The sequence below is a fragment of the Mesoplodon mirus genome (assembly GCF_964341445.2).
Source record: "Mesoplodon mirus genome assembly, contig: HAP1_SCAFFOLD_1031, whole genome shotgun sequence".
In the NCBI taxonomy this organism is placed as follows: Eukaryota; Metazoa; Chordata; class Mammalia; order Artiodactyla; family Ziphiidae; genus Mesoplodon; species Mesoplodon mirus.
The window spans coordinates 112,638-126,933 of record NW_028295023.1 but is presented as its reverse complement, the minus strand read 5'-3'; the positions used below and the strand labels follow the sequence as shown (position 1 = coordinate 126,933).

At 40.1% G+C, this 14,296-nt stretch overlaps 1 long non-coding RNA gene across 1 annotated transcript; it reads left to right on the top strand.

Moving 5' to 3' along the window:
* Positions 1-2,989: 2,989 nt before the first annotated feature.
* On the top strand, positions 2,990-11,917 carry LOC309797817. Its single transcript, XR_014292806.1, has 3 exons — positions 2,990-3,114; positions 9,715-9,876; positions 11,617-11,917. It is a non-coding gene; the product is annotated as an uncharacterized lncRNA (long non-coding RNA).
* The last annotated feature ends 2,379 nt before the right edge of the window (positions 11,918-14,296 follow it).

Genomic DNA, 14,296 nt, shown 5'->3' with positions numbered 1-14,296 from the left:
CACACAAACTCACACACCCCAAAGGGAGTATGTCAAAGGAGCACAGGCGCCAAAAGGAAACGCTCCCAATGGCCAAAGCTGGAACAATTCAAACAACAAAATAAAGTATTATTGGATTATAACCCAAAGGATAAAATAGATATCCATGAGTCTATACTGATATAAATAAATATCAATAATTGAATAAATTAATGTTTAGGGGAAAATAGACAAATCTGTGTGGAAGAATTCCAAATACTTTATGTACATACTCTGTCCTCAAGGAGGTGGATCATAACTCTCCACTCTTTGGGTTAGTGCTTCACATAGTGACTTCCTTCCAACAAGTGTAGTGTGGAAGGGGTGGAGGAGTAACTTTACAGTGGAGAAATCTGAGACACGGCCTCAGCCAGGTTATCAAGGTCAACATCAACAGGCAAATCACGTTGATAGCATGTACCCTTGATAAGATGTTATAAAAAAGGCACTTTATCTGGTTGTCCTCCCAATAAACCATAATCCCAGTTTTACCATGAGAAAAGCATTGGACAGTTTACATTAGTGAGGTATGCTACAAAACACTTGATCACTGCTCCTCAAAACTGTCAAGGTTGGGGCTTCCCTGGTGGCGCAGTGGTTGAGAGTCCGCCTGCCAATGCAGGGGACACGGGTTCGAGCCCTGGCCTGGGCAGATCCCACATGCCAGGGAGCAACTAAACCCGTGCGCCACAAGTACTGAGCCTGCGCTCTAGAGACCGTGAACCACAACTACTGAGCCCATGTGCTGCAACTACGGAGGCCCACGCGCCTACAGCCCGTGCTCCACAACGAGAGAGGCCACTGAAATGAGAGGCCTGCGCACTGCAACCAAGAGTAGCCCCCGTTTTCCGCAACTAGAGAAAGCCCACGCGCAGCAATGAACACCCAACACAGCCAAAAATAAATAAATTAAATAAATACATTTAAAAAAGAAACTGTCAAGGTTATCAAAAACAAGAAAAGCCTGAGAAACTACCACAGCCCAGAGGAGCCTAAGGGGGCTTGATAACTAAATGTAATGTGGTGTCCTGGATGGAAGCCTGAAATGGAATTAAGGACACTAGGCAAAAGGCAAGGAAATCTGAATAAAGTACAGACTCTGGTTAATATTATTGTATTAATATTGGCTCGTTAATTGTAAAAAAGGTACCACACTAGTGTACGGTGTCAATAATCGAGGAAATTGGGAATGAGATATATAAGAACTCTGTATTATCCCCTTAATTTTTCTGTATATCTAAAACCATTCTAAAATAGATATAGTCTATTAGATAAAACAAAAAAGGTAATGGTGATTTGATTGTAACATCAGACTAGTGATACTTTGAGATAACTATAAAAACTGCCTTAGGAAATTGTCTGTGGTATCTGCTGGGGATATAGTCACAGGTACTCCTAATATTATTGTGGTTTGTTGTCTGCATTTAGATTTAAAGGACATGCTAAATACTAAATTGCAGCTAGAGGTTAGTGAAATTAAAGATGTAATATTCCCATCCAGATTCCACATACACTTTGATACATATTAAGAATCCCCTGCTCTTTGGTGAGGTCTAATTTTATGAAAGTGAAACTCAGAGAGATGAATTAGGTTGTTCCAGCTTTTAAAAAGCCCGCATTCTAGGGTCAAGAATTCTTACTGAGCCTTGTTGAAACTGTTTGCTACACTACCTCCTAATTTTGGAACTGCTAAACAGAGAGTTGGGAACTCTTCCTAGATTAAAAGTACTGCCTTGGCCTTGTGCAATTACACTGTTTAGGTTGCTGGACAAATCCAAGGATAAAACTGGCCTGGACCTAGTGATGGGCAATTCCAAAAGCAAGCTGAATGTGAGAAGTTCACTCACAGAGAACCCTAGTGTCAAAAAGCCTCTCTACTTGGGAATGGCTGAACACCGGGAAAATAAGCCCTGGTTCAGCTGTAAAGAGAGCACATCCTTGGCCTTTTTTCCCCCTTAAGTCCGGAAACTGATGATCTGGTCAGCTTAGGAGAGGGAGGGAGGGAAGGAGGGAGGGAGGAAAATGAGAGAGAGAGAGAAACCTGTTAATAGCTGGTGCCAATTTAAAGAGAGAAGGAAAGGGTTTATTATATACGTATATGCTAATATTATTCCTAAAGCCAATTCTGATAAATCCTTCGGGAAAGAAAGAGATGCAGCCACCTGTTAATGTGGCTTCAGCTTCTTTGTTTCCAAATGTTACAGCGGTCACCAGACCAGCCATTCCACTTGGGGCGGGGCCAGGGGGTTAGAGGGGGAACATCTGTCCACTAAGGACACTACTGAACAGCAACAAAATCTTGGGGCGACCCCTCTCTCTTTCCTCGAGTGCTTTCGCTAGCCGGTCCTACTTCCCCACTCCTTTGGGAGTTTCCTGTTCCATTACGTAGGCAAGAGGGCGAGAGGTCCCAGCTTTCCTAATTGTGAGTGGTTTGGCTGGGTGTGTACGTGCGAGTAACTCTGTGTGTGTGTGTGTGTGTGTGTGTGTGTGTGTGTGTTGAGGGAAAGTGGAGCTTGCTACAGGGGCTTAGAAAAACTAGTCGCCAATTTAAAATATTTTCGGAGTGTCTGAATGATATCTTCAAAGCTAATCCCACTCTCAAATTCAGCGAAATGAACAATACAGATAAGGAAGATGAAGAGGGTGGAAAACCCACACAGCGGAATGGAGCTGTCCATGCCGCGGGAGTGACAGGGGAGCGCTCAGAGGTAAGGCGCTCTGCAGAGAAAGTCACTCTGGCTCTTCTCTCTCGGTCCACCAGCCGGCGACGCTTCTTCTGTAAAAGCATTCCTAGAAAATAACCCTACAACCGGGAAGGGTAGCGATCTTTGAGTGCAGTTTCCAGGAGCCGGTCCCCGCAGCAGGGAGAGGCCCCTCTCCCCCCGCGGCTGGCGCGGAATGTGGCGATCCGGCCCGGCGCGGGGGATGACTTCCTGTGGCCGGAGCTCGGCGGCGGGAGCGGCGGGAGCAGCTGCTGCAGCTGGCAAGTGGGGTGGGGGCCGGCCGAACTGACCAAGCACAGACCCGGCGCGGCGGCACTGCGGCCCCGGGGCAGCCGGCGCGGGGACATGCGCTGATTCGATCCCTCCGGAGAAGGTAAGCAGCCCGGCTATTATTAGCCTCGGCCACACTGCGCGGTGCTTTCTGCTTGGTTAGTAATGGGGTTTGTAATACAGAGGGAAGAAGGGGAATATCCCTGCCACCTTCTGCAATGGGAAAAGGAGCAGCAACTGGAATTGAAATATTAATCAGCCAAGTGCTTGAGATGATTGGAGGAGCGGTGTTACTGGGCAAACAAAGAAGGCGGTCAGCCTCTGTAATCTTAAGATAATCAACCATTGCTGTGCCACACTCGCTTCGATATTGAAGAGGATTCAGAATGGAAAATAATTTGAGTTTCACTTTTACGTTGCTACCTTCAACCTTCGCTTGGTTAATTTCTGGTTTGCGAGCAGCAGGTTCTTGTCAGCAGCCTAGAGAAGTAATCGGAAATCTTCCCTCTCCTTTTGCCTTCCTCAGTCTTCTCCCTTTCCAGTTATTAGAATGGGTCTGCACATTTCAACGTCAAACACCCACTTCAGTACTGAACCTTTAGAAAGAATCTCAAATTAGAGGAGAAACTTACCTCCTGGAGTTCAGCTTGGGTTGAGCAGCACTTGTCCCCACTTCTCCCTTCATTTACCATCTTCTCTTGTCAGTCATTTCATTGATTCCCCCACCCCCCACCCCGGGGATGCTGTGCTCATTAACAAGCCAGCTCTTGTCAGCTCCTGTCCACCACCTCTGTTCCGTGACTGATTTTTCAAGGACCCAGAAAGGACATTGCCTTATACCATGTTTGGACTATTATCTGTGTCCTTCCCCAAAATACATGGCATGAAAAATCCTTTAAACCCAGTACCCACATGGTTTCCGATAACTCCCTTCATTGTAGTCACTGCAGCTACCAGATGGGTTTCGAGGACAGCAGAATCTGTTGGGGTGTGAGAAAGAGGGCTATACCTACATATTTTGCTCCACGTGCATAAGAATAGGTGGAAGTAGAAATGCAAATGTCAGTCTGTCCCGTTTTTCTTGAAGCTTTTTTAGTCCAGCTAGGTTGTGAGACACCTAGCTGGGTAGGGTATGGGGCAAGTCCTCCTGCAAAAGCAAGCAGTGTGTTTGTCCTAGGATTCCCCCAATAACCTCAAAAGAGATTCCAGAGAGGCTTTTCCCACAGGCAGTCAGAAAGCCAGGGGAGGTGGGCAAAGTAAACCTCAGGTTATTTGGGCATCCTCAAGTTAGTCTCCCCTTTTGGGGGTTCTGACCTAGGATTTCCCCACAAACGCTTTGCTGCTGAGCTCAAGTGCCCATTCTTGTTGCTCACCTAGGGATGTACAATTGAATGATATTCTGTGAAATGGTGAAGATTGCTATGGTGGGGATTACAAATGTGCCACTTCACCAACAGAGAACAGTTGCAATAAGCCAGACTGTGTGGTGTCTGTGTGCCAATATTCCATTTAAAAAGAGATTTGTTATCTTTAAATCTGAAATTAAAGAGACAGTTTGACTCAAAAGGCCATGGGTTTTATTTTAACAAATTAAAATAGGAGACCAATGAAAAAGAGGTCCAGGGTTTATAGCTATCCTTCTTACCTTCTTTTTTTAAATATTGCTTTAGAACAAGATACTGGTTCTGAAAAATCATGTTACTTCTATTATATATCATTATTGTTTTTCTGATTACAAATTCTCTATTTATAGATACACTTTGGAAAGAGTTGAGTTGGTTTCTTTGTCTCTATCTTCAGTATATGAGGCAGAAGGAGTGGAGGGGGGTGGGCAAATCCCACTCCAAATGGCCCCCTCAGAGAACTGTTCCCCGGACCATGCAAACCTCTGGACCGATATTGTTTTGGCTGGTTGTTATTATTATCTTTAAATGTGGTTTGGGTTTGAAATATTAAATTTTCAATATTCTAAATTTTGTCTCAGGCACACCAACTAGAAGAGAGAACAAAGAACAAGAATAGCAAAACTATTTTCCACCTTTCTTACCTAATTGTAAAATATTTAATTATATGAATAATTATTCTGAATAATAAGTGAAAAACATATTAAAATAATAATTCATTTTTTAGAAAGTAGCCCAAGGTTTATGAAATACAGGTTAGTGCAATTGATCTTAAGTACAGTAAAAATTTCTGTAATTTTGAAAGGTGTTTTTATGTTGAGTATTAGTACATGAAAATATGCTAATGATGGTTAGAAATTGAAATGTCTGTTACTTGGTTTCTGAAGAAACTGAGTTCTTTGGCAAGAAATGGGTCAGGATTAGGGGACTGGAGCCGCCAAAGCCGGCATCATACCTGCCAGTGATTGTATAGGTGAGATGAATGCATTAAGTTATGGATTAGGGTTGGAGAAGCCTTCTGGGGAAGAAAGAAAACAAGATAGAAAATAGAATTTGTTATTTTAGTGCAACTAAGATAATTAAATTTAAGGTATTTCTGAATTTGGACTTCGTTATATTTAAACAATTTCTGAGGAAAGTTTCTAAATTCAAAGCCCTAGGTAGAAATAGTTGTATGATTTCCTAACCGAAACTAATTTATGACTCTATTTCCTTTGTTAAAAACGTTTCCCAGAGAAAGGAAAAATTAATTGCCCCGTGTTAAGGAGGAGTAATACCAAATAGAAGGATGTATTCTATTAGTTGCTAAATGAACTGTAGGAACTTTTTTGTAGATATGACAAGATAGAATTGAAATCAATCTGCTTTCCAATCACGTAAAAAAAAAAAACATGTAGTCTGGTGGGTGGTCAGTGTTATCAGTAATTTAAGACTTGAGTACCCACTTAGGATTCACAAAGTTGCCCTCTCTTTACAAAAGGCATTTTCTGGTGCTGCATTACTGCCATTAGCTACAATTGAAATAGACTTATCCTGAGATTTTGAAAAACAGAAAAAGAAATAGTAGGATTCATAAGGCTTTGCCTCCACTGAGAATGGGTAGAAAAAGTGCTATTTTGAAAGTTATCAATGGCCTCTTAATTGCCAGATTTCTGCGCTGTTTCAACCTGCTCTTTATGCCTTTATTTTTAAGTTCTCTTCTAAGTTCTTTTTTAAAAATTTTACTGCTTAGTGTTTTATTCACTAAAATAGCATTTTTAATTGAAGTATAGTTGATGTGTAATATTATATAAGTTACAGGTGTAAAATATAGTGACTCACAATTCTTAAAGGTTATACTCCATTTATAGTTATAAAATATTGGCTATATTTTCTGTGCTATGCAGTATATCCTTATAGCTCATTTTATAATAATAGTTTGTACCTCCTAGTCTCCTATCCCTATACTGTTCTTTTTTTAAAAATTAAATACTTGTGTTCAAAAGTATTATTAATAAGTAATACATAAAGAGATATCTCTTTATCTAGTTTCTCACTAATCCCCTTAAATTACCTCATGACCAGCCTAGAACAAGTGCTGTTTATTTCTAGTTTGTGCCTCATGATATCACGACTATATGTCTTCATTTGTTCCTTTCACTCACCCTGCTACACGTTGAAACCTTGCTCACAGCATACACTGCCTCTTCCATGAACCCTTCCCCATACCCACCTTCCTTCTCATTTCAGATGTGTTTCTCCCTTGTCTAAATGCCTGTGGCACTTTCTATTTTGGTCTATCCTTTAGTTTGAACATGATTTGCTGTTGTAAAATAACCCTAGGGAGCAGAGTCTTTGACTAACAACTTTTTATCACCTGAAACTCATAATACAGTGCCCAGCTATGTATATGCAAAGTAGACGTTCAGCAATTTGATTTTAGTGAAGAAATTAGCTATTATTTTCCAGGGGTGTATATCCACCTACTCTAATATCCAAGTTAGGCTCTAAATAGTGTGTGCAGGTACATTTTAGTTTAAAATCCCTATATAATAATATAGTGAAAGTAAATTCAAACAGTTATATTCAACAAAAGTTATTGTGAGCTTACATGCCCTTAAGTGGATATTGGCTCATCCGTATCAAAAAGCATAGTAAGCATTACAAAAGAAAACTTTAAAGAAGACATTGTACCAGCTTTCAGTATGCTTTCATTCTACGGAAAACAAGTAAGCAGGGGAAGATGTCTTGCGTAAATAAGTACTAGTCTTAAAGCGCTCTGCTAGGTACTTTCATCTATGGTGTATAATTTCATCCTTCTACTATATGCTAATTTTACACTGAGACTCAGAGATCTTACCTAAATGGCAGAGATTCTTTCCACATTCACATGCTGTTCTTTGAAGTGTTAACGAGTGAAGGAAAACTATAAAAACATAATCAGAGTAGTTTAAAATGGTTTTGTGGTCAGGCTTTCCAGTGCTTTTTAAACTTTTGGGTCTTAACATCCCCTTTAATAATTCAATAAAGGCTATGCGTCCACTCCCCAAGTACATACACAACACACACACATAGAATTTTGCCTGTAATTGCAGGTGTTCGCGGACCTAATAAAGCCCTCCTTTGCAAATGCTTTAAGGACATCTACGCTGGGCTCAGTTTTTCGTTTTGCTTGTTCTATGCTTAATATTTATTTTTGTACCTATTAAAATTAAACACATTGTTATCTGTTATAGTTGAGATATAAACCTAAGCAGCTTCGTACTTTACAACTTTTCTTTTTGCATTTTTGTATTCTGTCCTTCTCTCTCACACAAACACACAAATTTATATAAATGAGATCAAATAATACTTTCCTGTGAAGAGAATGCTTAGAATTTATTCTTAACGATGTTTCTATATATCACACATCAGTGTTAGCTATAGTCATCATGTTGTACATTATGTCCATAGTATGTATTTATCTTACAATTGGAAGCTTGTACCTTTGACCGTCTTCCTCCAATTTCCCCTCCCCTGACCCTCTGTCTCCTGTAACCACAGGTCTGATCTCTTTTTCTGATTGTTTTCTTTTTCTTTAGGTTCCACATATAAGTGAGATCATATAGTGTTTGCCTTTCTTTCTCTGACTTATTTAACTTAGCATAATGCCTTCAAGGTCCATTTCTGTTGTCTCAAATGGTAGCATTTCTTTGTTTTCTTACAGATGAATAATATTTCAGTGTGTGTGTGTGTATATACATATAATACGTATATATCTATAAATATATAAAACAACCTCTTTACCCATTTGTCCATCAATGGGCACTTAGATTGTTTCCATGTCTTGGCTATTATAAATAATGCTGCTATGAACATGGGGGTGCAGATATCTTTTTGAGTTAGTGTTTTCATTTTCTTTGGATATATTCCCAGAAGTGGAGTTGCTAGATATATGTAGTTCTAGTCTTAATTTTTGAGGATCCTCCATACTGTTTTCCATACTGGCTTTACCAATCTACAATCCCACCAACAGCACAAGGCTTCCCTTTTCTCCACAGCCTCACGAGCATTTGTTATCTCTTGACACTTTTGAGGATGACTGTTCTAACAGGTGTGAGGTAATATCTCAATGTGGTTTTAATGTGCATTTCCCTAATGACTAGTGGTATTGAGCATCTTTTCATGTACCTGTTGGCTTTTCGTGTGTCTTCTTTGGAGGAATGTCTATTCGGGTCCTTTGCTCATTTTTTTAATTGGGTAATTTTCTTTTTTGCTATTGATTTGTATGAATTTTTAATTTATTTTAGATAGTAACCCTTATCAGATATATGGTTTACAAATATGTTTTTTGCATTCTATAGGTTGTCTTTTCAATCACTTTGTTGATTTGTTTTTGCTTTTGTTTGCTGTGCAGAAGCTTTTTAGTTTGATGTAGTTCCATTTGTTTATTTTTTATTTTGTCGTTTGTGTTTTCAGTGTCATATCCAAAAAGTCATTACCAAACCCATGTAATGAGCTTTATTCCTATGTTTTCTTCTGGCAGTTGCATAGTTTCAGGTCTTACATTTGAGTCTTTAATCCAATTCAAGTTAGTTTGTGAGTGGTATAAGATATTGGTCCAATTTCATTCTTTTACATGTGAATATCCAATTATCCCAGGGTTCCCTTGTATGTAACTTCTCTCTTTTCTCTTGCTGGTCTTAAAATTCTTTCTTTGTTTTTGACTTTTGATGATTTAATTGCAATGTGTCTCAGAGTAGCCCTATTTGAGTTCAACCTATTTGGGCTTGTTTGGACTTCATGGATATGGATGTCCATTTCTCATCCTAGGTTTGGGAAGGTTTCATCCACTATTGCTTTAAATATACTTTTTTTCCCTTTCTCTCTCTCTTTTCTTCTTCTGGGATTCCCATACATGAACATTGTTTACTTTATTGTGTCCCATAATTTCCATAGGCTTTCTTCACTCTTTTTATTCTTTTCCTTTTTGTTCCTTTCACTGGGTAATTTCTAAAGTCCTGTCCTCCAGTTTCCTGATTCTTTCTTCTGCATGGTCGAATCTACCTTTGAAACTTTCTATTGAATTCTTCAGTTCAGTTATTGTATTTTTAAAATCTAGTGTTCCTGTTTCTTTGATGTTGCTACTTCCTTGTCAAACTTCTTGTCTTGTTCAAGCATTGTTTTCCTAATTTCACTTAGCTGTCTGTGTTTTCTTGTAGTTCACTAAACTTCCTTAGGAGGATTATTCTGAATTCTTTGACAGTTCATAGATATTCTTTTTTTTTTTTTGTGGTGTGTGGGCCTCTCACTGTTGTGGCCTCTCCCGTTGTGGAGCACAGGCTCCGGACGTGCAGGCTCAGCAGCCATGGCTCATGGGCCCAGCCTGCTCTGCGGCATGTGGGATCCTCCTGGACCGGGGCACGAACCCGCATCCCCTGCATCGGCAGGCGGACTCTCAACCACTGCGCCACCAGGGAAGCCCAGATCTTCATTTTTTTAAGGTCAGTTATTGGAGTTTTATTACTTTCCTTTGGTGGTGTCCTATTTGCCTAATTTTTGTGATCCTTGATTCCTTACATTGGTATCTGCATATCTGAATAATTGGGCTCTTCCTCCAGACTTAACTGGGTATTATATTCAGTAGTAGTAGTACATGGGGCTATGAATTAGTTTTCTGGCAGAGAATCAGAGCTTGTATAGGACCTGGCTCTGGACAGGACCCAGAGCCTGTATAGTTCATTGTTTGGGAACCCAAATCAGGCCAGAGTGTGCACTTAATTCCCTGGTCAGGTGAGGGCACTGGTTTTGCCCTGCAGAAGGGGGAGGCCACAGGCTGTGCTGTCTGTTCAAGTGCCACTGTATCTAGGGCTGTTTAATGGGCTGTACAGCTTCCCATGTTCTCTGGTTAGGTTCCCCAGTTGGACGTGCTGAAGGCTGTATTCAGCGATGAGTAGGGCTATGAATTAGATTTCCTGCCTGGGTGCAGCAGGAGAAGCAACTCTAAAGCCAGTAAAACTCTTTGTTGTCTTAACTCAAGCTGATCCACACTCCACGTTCTGTGGCTGAACAAGGCCACTGGCTTTGCTTTGCAGACTATCAGCTCTGTCTACCCTTCTCTAGGCTTGAGCACTACTGGGCCACACAATTTCTAGGAGTTGTCACCAATCCTTCTAGTTAGATGGGCCAGGAAGACACTCTCCACAGCAGATGGGATGGGGCTAGTCCCAGTTCCTTTGCCTGGGTGGGATGAGGAGGGACCACTCCAGGCGACTCTTAATTTCTCAAACAGGCTCCCCAGTTGGGAGGAGCTGGGAGCTCCTCTCAGCCTTGGATATGAATGAATCTCCCTGCCTGTGCATGGTACAGGATCCCTCCACACCTGATACTGGCTCTGCTTTGTACCAGAGCCAGTGATGAGCTCTGGCTGCCTGCCTCTTGGCTGGAGCACGACTGGGCCAAATGGCTTCCAGGATTTATTGCCAGCGCTTTTGGTCAGATGGCCAGAAGACACTCTCCACAGTGGGTGGGCTGTGACTCTGCTCTTTCCCTGGGTATGGGCAAACCAGGTTCAAGGGCCAGATGCGTATCAGGTGGATCTGTACCCTGCTGAGTTCCCCGGTTGTAGTGTCCCACCAACCTGGCTCTGTAGATAAGCAAAGGTGCCAGTTGTGATCACTACTTGGGCACTGCAGGTATGAATTCCATCGGTCGCAATCCATGTGCTGGCTGTTGCATGCCCCTTCCCCCTTCATCACAGTCCAACTTTTAGTGGTCAAACCCTGCAGATTCCCCTGCAATCCCAGTGGAGCAGGTTAGAGCAGTGGCTCCCACAAAGCAACCCCAATGCTAGTGGTGGTGCTTGCTGTCCCCCAGTTCTCTTCTCCTACTGGAGGAACCAGAGGTTCAGGGGAGACCTCACCCATGGTGCCCCACTGGCTTGGGGGAGGGGCAGTGTGGTCAACGTGTAGCTCCTTTTCTCACCCTTCTAATGCAGTCTGTCTTGGTCTCTGTGGTGCACGGGGGTGCTTCAGCCTCACCTCCATGTTCTAGGATTCTCTCAAATAGTGTCCTGTTTCCAAATAATTGTTAGGTGTTCCTCCTGTGGGGGACGTGGAGCCAGGAATGACCTTGGTGATGTCACCCCACTCTGGGCTTACTTTGACAATATGTGTGTCCTTTATAGCCCAGACATTTCTGGTACTTGAAATGAGGTTCTCCTTTTATTGTTCTCCCTGCTTTAGGACCTAAACTGGGAGCTCTTCATTAGCACTGGCACAAAGGCTGCTGAGATGACTAGGAAGCAAGTGCCAAGGAGGATAGTGAATCAAAGAACCTTGATTCATGGAAAAGGAATCCCAGAAGGAGCTCTAAACGTTACACATTCCAAAGGATTTATTCAGAGTTTCCCAATCAAAATCATTTTTACAAAAAAGAAACAGTTCTCAGACTTCGAGTAGTATACTGCCAAGTATGTGGAAGAACATTGCCAGCAGTTGAGTGGTGTGGTCTGCTTTGAAATATATTCAGTTTGCTTAGGATGGACATATGTCTACTTCAAAGTTACTATTTCTTTCTAGTAATGCTGTCTACAGTACTATATTTGCTTTTGGCAAGTTAAGAAAACAATGACATCCCTCCCAGGTTCTAAAACAATTACCAGCATAAAAATACATTAAACTTTTTAGCTGATACTTAAGGAAACCAGTACTAGCTAGCATTCCTACTGATGCTAGTATTCAAAGAGAGGCATGACAAAACCATTAATCTAGAAAACACCAGGTTGGAAAGATGGAGAGAAAGAACTCAAGAGGACTACTTAAGCTGTTGCTTTCTTTACATGTCCCCAAATATGATAATAACCATATAAGCTCCTAAAATAAGTGCAATTTTATGCAAACTTCATAGTATGCCTAGTATGAGGTAAATTTGTACTTTATTTTATAGTATAATTTTATTTTTTATTTTGGTAAAATGTCCCATAATGTAAAATTTACCATTTTAACCATTTTTAAGTGTATCATTTATTGGTATTAAGTACATTCACAATGTTGAGCAACCATTACCATTATCCATTTTAAGACCTTTCTTGTTATCCCAAACAGAAACTGTACTCACTAAACAATAACCCCTTATTTCTCCCCTCCCCTTAGCCTCTGGTTAACTCTATTCTATTTTCTGGGTTTATAATTTGCCTATTCTAACTACCTCATATAAGTGGAATCATATAATAGTTGTCCTTTTGTGTCTGGCTTCTTTCACTTAACATAATGTTTTCAAAGTTTATCCATGTTATAGCATGTAGCAGCATTTCATTCCTTTTTAAAGCCATACAATGTATAGTGATTTTTAGTTGCAAAACACTTTTAGTACATTGTGTTTCTATTATATTAATGATATCTAGCATATATCACTACCATATTACCTTTAGTAGATGCCCAGTAATGTGTACTATGAGTGAGCCATAATTTCATTCAGTCAAAACCCATTGATAAACATTTATTAAGTTCCAAACAGTTTTATGATTTCAATAAATGTGGTAATGGACATAGAGGTTCATGTCTTTATGTCCTGGAGCTTTTACTTTTGAGGGAAGAATTCTTGGAGTGGCATGGAATGGTATTGTTGGATCAGAGATTATGCAGAAACATTTATCATTTGAATACATACATTGACTATAAAAACCATCAACTTCTTCAACAGATAATATTCCTGTATTTTATGTAACCATTTATGACTATCTTAAAAATGAATGCAAGTAATGTAAGGGAATCCACTTAATGTGATTTGAGCAAGGAAACATTCTCACTTTTTTCATTTCTAGTTCATGGAAGAAAATTCCTATACACAAGTATTGAAATATTTCAAGTCTCTGGATCACACATTTCATCATTTCAAAAATATTGCAGAGTACATCACGGATGTCAGTCAAGTCTTGTAACAACAGTGTAGAAAACTAGTAACATTTATAGCTAGTTTGTTTTTAAGCTTCAGCAATGGATCAATTCTATCCAGCCTAATCTGTAATTTTAATTAGATTAATTTTTAAAATAAAAAGATTAATTTTTAATTTAAAAGTATTTTTAGTTCATATTTATGTACCTGCATTATGGTAAATCTTTTATTTTGTTGTTTTTTTTCTTAGTTTCTCTTCAGAGTATCTTTTAAAATTTATTTTTAAACAGAATAATTAAAGCCCAAAGATGAGAATGTCTCATTTAAGATAAACTAAAGGACGTTGGAATAGCTGAAGTATGAACACAATTGGCACAACTTTTCACTACCCTCCTTAGAAGAAGACTGTTTTGATTTGCATGGTCCAAGAAAGGAGAAACAGATAACTTGCTGGGGATTGCATCCTGCTTTACTTAAATTAGACATTAACAGGCTAAAAGGGCAAGGATGAAGCAACATGTTTATAACATATTTTTGAAAAGCTACTTAAAGGTGAAGGGTGGCAAGAACACAGACAGACACACCCTAGACATTTCACTACAATATTTTAAGGTATGCCTTTTCTTTGGTTGATAGGGATGGAGGGACCTATTAATAAACATTTCTCCTATTTACTTTTGTCTTTATTGCTGTCTAATCAAACCCTCATTAAAAAACAGACATAAAACAAATAAGCATTCTGACTTTTGCCTGAATAAGCAACAACAAGCTCACATCTTAAACAATGGACTGCAGTGGCGATGAGACTGAGGATCCTTGGTCATTGCAACAGTAGCAGCAACACAACCTGCTTTGTTCCTTCTGTTGTATACTGCAGAATCTGAGTAAATAGAGAGAAGTCAGTGATACCTTTAGTGCCATTTCTTACACTCCTCTCCATGATCTTTCACACTCAGGTTTTCTGGTCATCTCAATGTAGTGAAAAACCACCAGGATGTTAATACCCTCTATCCATTCACAAAACTTAAT